This window comes from Pseudophryne corroboree, unplaced genomic scaffold (genome assembly GCF_028390025.1).
Source record: "Pseudophryne corroboree isolate aPseCor3 unplaced genomic scaffold, aPseCor3.hap2 scaffold_948, whole genome shotgun sequence".
Classification (NCBI taxonomy): domain Eukaryota; kingdom Metazoa; phylum Chordata; class Amphibia; order Anura; family Myobatrachidae; genus Pseudophryne; species Pseudophryne corroboree.
The window spans coordinates 226558-235184 of NW_026970528.1; the positions used below are offsets into that span (position 1 = coordinate 226558).

Genomic DNA, 8627 nt, shown 5'->3' on the forward strand with positions numbered 1-8627 from the left:
TTGGTACTTTCCCATGATGAGTGAGTGCTTCAGGATCTCTTGCACTTACATGTGCAGCAGAGTACAGCAATGGAAGCATGCTGGGCCCATAACCCAGAGGTAGGCAGATTGAAACTATCCTCTGCTATATGCATTTTTTTGTTTGTTAATTAAAGTAATCCAAAACTGGGATTGATATTTTGGCTCTTTTATTTTTACTTAAAGTACAATAACTTTTACCATTTTAATTTGTTTTAATAGTATATTGACAGTATTGTTTTCTTTCAAAAATCCACTTAATTTTCTTTACCCTATTATTAAAATGGTAATTGACAAAAACAAACTACATTGTCACCAGAAGAGCAATACAAAATGTACAAGTGATATATTAAAATCATCTTTCCAGCTTGAATTTCAATGATGCATTGGGGCAACGATTTTGTGAGAAACATCTTCACCCTTAAATAAAGATTTTCTTAATTCCTTACCTGTGTGCTAATTAGATATCACCTTGTTTTCACATTAAACAGACTTCCACATGAGAAAGCAGCAAGGATGCAGTGGCGTTAATGTTTCCTGGTGTCAACCTGTATTATTTCAGTAGACATTGAAATGAGGATGCATCTTGCTGCCTTTCCAATGAAGCAAGTTTAATTTAGTAATAGGTGAAAAACCATCCTTACAAAGGTGTTAATCAGAGACTTGGCTTTGTGGACACTTTTCAGAGAACAAATTTGTTAGCATAAAAATAAAGCCAGAAAATAAAGAGCTGTTTAATCACTCAATTGGATTTTTCTGCCAGCATATTTTTTTTCTCTGCAACCCACTGCTAAATTGTGCTTCCTAGCTGTTTTTATAAAATCACTGAATCAAATCTAACTCTGATAACATCAGAGAAGGCCAGGTACCCTTCACCATAACAGGGGGTTTGAAATTTTGACTTGTCTACTTAAAGATCACCAAAATCTGATAACAAGGTCAATTAGGTCCCTGGGTGGGATTGAACCACCAACCTTTTGGTTAATAGCCATACATACTAACTGATTGCGCCACAGAGACACTTTGCAAAAGTACGTACTGACAAAGGCTAATAAGCATTCATCTAAAACGTTTCCTAGAAAAACTTTAAAAAGTCAATAATCTGGAGAGTTTTTGTAAGATGTTTCTTCCATCAACCAACGAAGAAACACATTGGTACTTTCCCATGATGAGTGAGTGCTTCAGGATCTCTTGCACTTACATGTGCAGCAGAGTACTGCAATGGAAGCATGCTGGGCCCATAACCCAGAGGTAGGCAGATTGAAACTATCCTCTGCTATATGCATTTTTTTTGTTAATTAAAGTAATCCAAAACTGGGATTGATATTTTGTCTCTTTTATTTTTACTTAAAGTACAATAACTTTTACCATTTTAATTTGTTTTAATAGTATATTGACAGTATTGTTTTCTTTCAAAAATCCACTTCATTTTCTTTACCCTATTATTAAAATGGTAATTGACAAAAAAACTACATTGTCACCAGAAGAGCAATACAAAATGTACAAGTGATATATTAAAATCATCTTTCCAGCTTGAATTTCAATGATGCATTGGGGCAACAATTTTGTGAGAAACATCTTCACCCTTAAATAAAGATTTTCGTAATTCCTTACCTGTGTGCTAATTAGATATCACCTTGTTTTCACATTAAACAGACTTCCACATGAGAAAGCAGCAAGGATGCAGTGGCGTTTATGTTTCCTGGTGTCAACCTGTATTATTTCAGTAGACATTGAAATGAGGATGCATCTTGCTGCCTTTCCAATGAAGCAAGTTTAATTTAGTAATAGGTGAAAAACCATCCTTACAAAGGTGTTAATCAGAGACTTGGCTTTGTGGACACTTTTCAGAGAACAAATTTGTTAGCATAAAAATAAAGCCAGAAAATGAAGAGCTGTTTAATCACTCAATTGGATTTTTCTGCCAGCATATTTTTTTTCTCTGCAACCCACTGCTAAATTGTGCTTCCTAGCTGTTTTTTATAAAATCACTGAATCAAATCTAACTCTGATTACATCAGAGAAGGCCAGGTACCCTACACAATAAGAGGGGGTTTGAAATTTTGACTTGTCTACTTAAATATCACCAAAATGTGATCACAAGGTCAATTATGTCCCTGGGTGGGATTGAACCACCAACCTTTTGGTTAATAGCCGAACACACTAACCGATTGCGCCACCGAGACACTTTGCAAACAGTACATACTGACAAAGGCTAATAAGCATACATCTAGAACGTTTCCTAGAAAAACATTAAAAAATCAATAATCTGGAGAGTTTTTGTAAGATGTTTCTTCCATCAACCAATGAATAAACACATTGGTACTTTCCCATGATGAGTGAGTGCTTCAGGATCTCTTGCACTTACATGTGCAGCAGAGTACTGCAATGGAAGCATGCTGGACCCATAACCCAGAGGTAGGCAGATTGAAACTATCCTTTGCTATATGCATTTTTTTTTGTTAATTTAAGTAATCAAAACTGGGATTGATATTTTTGCTCTTTTATTTTTACTTAAAGTACAATAACTTTTACCATTTTAATTTGTTTTAATAGTATATTGACAGTATAGTTTTCTTTCAAAAATCCACTTAATTTTCTTTACCCTATTATTAAAATGGTAATTGACAAAAAAAACTACATTGTCACCAGAAGAGCAATACAAAATGTACAAGTGATATATTAAAATCATCTTTCCAGCTTGAATTTCAATGATGCATTGGGTCAACAATTTTGTGAGAAACATCTTCACCCTTAAATAAAGATTTTCTTAATTCCTTACCTGTGTGCTAATTAGATATCACCTTGTTTTCACATTAAACAGACTTCCACATGAGAAAGCAGCAAGGATGCAGTGGCGTTAATGTTTCCTGGTGTCAACCTGTATTATTTCAGTAGACATTGAAATGAGGATGCATCTTGCTGCCTTTCCAATGAAGCAAGTTTAATTTAGTAATAGGTGAAAAACCATCCCTACAAAGGTGTTAATCAGAGACTTGGCTTTGTGGACACTTTTCAGAGAACAAATTTGTTAGCATAAAAATAAAGCCAGAAAATAAAGAGCTGTTTAATCACGCAATTTGATTTTTTTGCCAGCATATTTCTTTTTCTCTGCAACCCACTGCTAAATTGTGCTTCCTAGATGTTTTTATAAAATCACTGAATCAAATCTAACTCTGATTACATCAGAGAAGGCCAGGTACCCTACACCATAACAGGGGGTATGAAATTTGACTTGTCTACTTAAAGATCACCAAAATCTGATAACAAGGTCAATTAGGTCCCTGGGTGGGATTGAACCACCAACCTTTTAGTTAATAGCCGTACATACTAACTGATTGCGCCACAGAGACACTTTGCAAAAGTTCATACTGACAAAGGCTAATAAGCATTCATCTAAAACGTTTCCTAGAAAAACTTTAAAAAGTCAATAATCTGGAGAGTTTTTGTAAGATGTTTCTTCCATCAACCAACGAAGAAACACATTGGTACTTTCCCATGATGAGTGAGTGCTTCAGGATCTCTTGCACTGACATGGGCAGCAGAGTACTGCAATGGAAGCATGCTGGACCCATAACCCAGAGGTAGGCAGATTGAAACTATCCTTTGCTATATGCATTTTTTTTGTTAATTTAAGTAATCAAAACTGGGATTGATATTTTTGCTCTTTTATTTTTACTTAAAGTACAAAAACTTTTACCATTTTAATTTGTTTTAATAGTATATTGACAGTATAGTTTTCTTTCAAAAATCCACTTAATTTTCTTTACCCTGTTATTAAAATGGTAATTGACAAAAAAACTACATTGTCACCAGAAGAGCAATACAAAATGTACAAGTGATATATTAAAATCATCTTTCCAGCTTGAATTTCAATGATGCATTGGGGCAACAATTTTGTGAGAAACATCTTCACCCTTAAATAAAGATTTTCGTAATTCCTTACCTGTGTGCTAATTAGATATCACCTTGTTTTCACATTAAACAGACTTCCACATGAGAAAGCAGCAAGGATGCAGTGGCGTTTATGTTTCCTGGTGTCAACCTGTATTATTTCAGTAGACATTGAAATGAGGATGCATCTTGCTGCCTTTCCAATGAAGCAAGTTTAATTTAGTAATAGGTGAAAAACCATCCTTACAAAGGTGTTAATCAGAGACTTGGCTTTGTGGACACTTTTCAGAGAACAAATTTGTTAGCATAAAAATAAAGCCAGAAAATGAAGAGCTGTTTAATCACTCAATTGGATTTTTCTGCCAGCATATTTTTTTTCTCTGCAACCCACTGCTAAATTGTGCTTCCTAGCTGTTTTTTATAAAATCACTGAATCAAATCTAACTCTGATTACATCAGAGAAGGCCAGGTACCCTACACAATAAGAGGGGGTTTGAAATTTTGACTTGTCTACTTAAATATCACCAAAATGTGATCACAAGGTCAATTATGTCCCTGGGTGGGATTGAACCACCAACCTTTTGGTTAATAGCCGAACACACTAACCGATTGCGCCACCGAGACACTTTGCAAACAGTACATACTGACAAAGGCTAATAAGCATACATCTAGAACGTTTCCTAGAAAAACATTAAAAAATCAATAATCTGGAGAGTTTTTGTAAGATGTTTCTTCCATCAACCAATGAATAAACACATTGGTACTTTCCCATGATGAGTGAGTGCTTCAGGATCTCTTGCACTTACATGTGCAGCAGAGTACTGCAATGGAAGCATGCTGGACCCATAACCCAGAGGTAGGCAGATTGAAACTATCCTTTGCTATATGCATTTTTTTTTTGTTAATTTAAGTAATCAAAACTGGGATTGATATTTTTGCTCTTTTATTTTTACTTAAAGTACAATAACTTTTACCATTTTAATTTGTTTTAATAGTATATTGACAGTATAGTTTTCTTTCAAAAATCCACTTAATTTTCTTTACCCTATTATTAAAATGGTAATTGACAAAAAAAACTACATTGTCACCAGAAGAGCAATACAAAATGTACAAGTGATATATTAAAATCATCTTTCCAGCTTGAATTTCAATGATGCATTGGGTCAACAATTTTGTGAGAAACATCTTCACCCTTAAATAAAGATTTTCTTAATTCCTTACCTGTGTGCTAATTAGATATCACCTTGTTTTCACATTAAACAGACTTCCACATGAGAAAGCAGCAAGGATGCAGTGGCGTTAATGTTTCCTGGTGTCAACCTGTATTATTTCAGTAGACATTGAAATGAGGATGCATCTTGCTGCCTTTCCAATGAAGCAAGTTTAATTTAGTAATAGGTGAAAAACCATCCCTACAAAGGTGTTAATCAGAGACTTGGCTTTGTGGACACTTTTCAGAGAACAAATTTGTTAGCATAAAAATAAAGCCAGAAAATAAAGAGCTGTTTAATCACGCAATTTGATTTTTTTGCCAGCATATTTCTTTTTCTCTGCAACCCACTGCTAAATTGTGCTTCCTAGATGTTTTTATAAAATCACTGAATCAAATCTAACTCTGATTACATCAGAGAAGGCCAGGTACCCTACACCATAACAGGGGGTATGAAATTTGACTTGTCTACTTAAAGATCACCAAAATCTGATAACAAGGTCAATTAGGTCCCTGGGTGGGATTGAACCACCAACCTTTTAGTTAATAGCCGTACATACTAACTGATTGCGCCACAGAGACACTTTGCAAAAGTTCATACTGACAAAGGCTAATAAGCATTCATCTAAAACGTTTCCTAGAAAAACTTTAAAAAGTCAATAATCTGGAGAGTTTTTGTAAGATGTTTCTTCCATCAACCAACGAAGAAACACATTGGTACTTTCCCATGATGAGTGAGTGCTTCAGGATCTCTTGCACTTACATGTGCAGCAGAGTACTGCAATGGAAGCATGCTGGGCCCATAACCCAGAGGTAGGCAGATTGAAACTATCCTCTGCTATATGCATTTTTTTTTGTTAATTAAAGTAATCCAAAACTGGGATTGATATTTTGGCTCTTTTATTTTTACTTAAAGTACAATAACTTTTACCATTTTAATTTGTTTTAATAGTATATTGACAGTATTGTTTTCTTTCAAAAATCCACTTCATTTTCTTTACCCTATTATTAAAATGGTAATTGACAAAAACAAACTACATTGTCACCAGAAGAGCAATACAAAATGTACAAGTGATATATTAAAATCATCTTTCCAGCTTGAATTTCAATGATGCATTGGGGCAACGATTTTGTGAGAAACATCTTCACCCTTAAATAAAGATTTTCTTAATTCCTTACCTGTGTGCTAATTAGATATCACCTTGTTTTCATATTAAACAGACTTCCACATGAGAAAGCAGCAAGGATGCAGTGGCGTTAATGTTTCCTGGTGTCAACCTGTATTATTTCAGTAGACATTGAAATGAGGATGCATCTTGCTGCCTTTCCAATGAAGCAAGTTTAATTTAGTAATAGGTGAAAAACCATCCTTACAAAGGTGTTAATCAGAGACTTGGCTTTGTGGACACTTTTCAGAGAACAAATTTGTTAGCATAAAAATAAAGCCAGAAAATAAAGAGCTGTTTAATCACTCAATTGGATTTTTCTGCCAGCATGTTTTTTTTCTCTGCAACCCACTGCTAAATTGTGCTTCCTAGCTGTTTTTATAAAATCACTGAATCAAATCTAACTCTGATTACATCAGAGAAGGCCAAGTACCCTACACCATAACAGGGGGTTTGAAATTTTGACTTGTCTACTTAAAGATCACCAAAATCTGATAACAAGGTCAATTAGGTCCCTGGGTGGGATTGAACCACCAACCTTTTGGTTAATAGCCGTACATACTAACTGATTGCGCCACAGAGACACTTTGCAAAAGTCCATACTGACAAAGGCTAATAAGCATTCATCTAAAACGTTTCCTAGCAAAACTTTAAAAAGTCAATAATCTGGAGAGTTTTTGTAAGATGTTTCTTCCATCAACCAACGAAGAAACACATTGGTACTTTCCCGTGATGAGTGAGTGCTTCAGGATCTCTTGCACTTACATGTGCAGCAGAGTACAGCAATGGAAGCATGCTGGACCCATAACCCAGAGGTAGACAGATTGAAACTATCTTCTGCTGTATGCTTTTTTTGTTGTTAATTAAAGTAATCCAAAACTGGGATTGATATTTTGGCTCTTTTATTTTTACTTAAAGTACAATAACTTTTACCATTTTAATTTGTTTTAATAGTATATTGACAGTATTGTTGTCTTTCAAAAATCCACTTAATTTTATTTACCCTATTATTAAATGGTAATTGACAAAAACAAACTACATTGTCACCAGAAGAGCAATACAAAATGTACAAGTGATATATTAAAATCATCTTTCCAGCTTGAATTTCAATGATGCATTGGGGCAACGATTTTGTGAGAAACATCTTCACCCTTAAATAAAGATTTTCTTAATTCCTTACCTGTGTGCTAATTAGATATCACCTTGTTTTCACATTAAACAGACTTCCACATGAGAAAGCAGCAAGGATGCAGTGGCGTTAATGTTTCCTGGTGTCAACCTGTATTATTTCAGTAGACATTGAAATGAGGATGCATCTTGCTGCCTTTCCAATGAAGCAAGTTTAATTTAGTAATAGGTGAAAAACCATCCTTACAAAGGTGTTAATCAGAGACTTGGCTTTGTGGACACTTTTCAGAGAACAAATTTGTTAGCATAAAAATAAAGCCAGAAAATAAAGAGCTGTTTAATCACTCAATTGGATTTTTCTGCCAGCATATTTTTTTTCTCTGCAACCCACTGCTAAATTGTGCTTCCTAGCTGTTTTTATAAAATCACTGAATCAAATCTAACTCTGATTACATCAGAGAAGGCCAGGTACCCTACACCATCACACGGGGTTTGAAATTTTGACTTGTCTACTTAAATATCACCAAAATCTGATCACAAGGTTAATTACGTCCCTGGGTGGGATTGAACCACCAACCTTTTGGTTAATAGCCAAACACACTAACCGATTGCGCCACAGAGACACTTTGCAAAAAGTACATACTGACAAAGGCTAATAAGCATACATCTAGAACGTTTCCTAGAAAAACATTAAAAAATCAATAATCTGGAGAGTTTTTGTAAGATGTTTCTTCCATCAACCAACGAATAAACACATTGGTACTTTCCCATGATGAGTGAGTGCTTCAGGATCTCTTGCACTGACATGGGCAGCAGAGTACTGCAATGGAAGCATGCTGGACCCATAACCCAGAGGTAGGCAGATTGAAACTATCCTTTGCTATATGCATTTTTTTTGTTAATTTAAGTAATCAAAACTGGGATTGATATTTTTGCTCTTTTATTTTTACTTAAAGTACAAAAACTTTTACCATTTTAATTTGTTTTAATAGTATATTGACAGTATAGTTTTCTTTCAAAAATCCACTTAATTTTCTTTACCCTGTTATTAAAATGGTAATTGACAAAAAAACTACATTGTCACCAGAAGAGCAATACAAAATGTACAAGTGATATATTAAAATCATCTTTCCAGCTTGAATTTCAATGATGCATTGGGGCAACAATTTTGTGAGAAACATCTTCACCCTTAAATAAAGATTTTCGTAATT

At 34.5% G+C, this 8627-nt stretch overlaps 1 non-coding gene across 1 annotated transcript; it reads right to left on the bottom strand.

The window, feature by feature from the left end:
* Positions 1-7965: 7965 nt before the first annotated feature.
* Positions 7966-8039, bottom strand: TRNAN-AUU (transfer RNA asparagine (anticodon AUU)). The gene has a single exon. It is a non-coding gene; the product is annotated as a tRNA-Asn (tRNA).
* Positions 8040-8627: the final 588 nt, after the last annotated feature.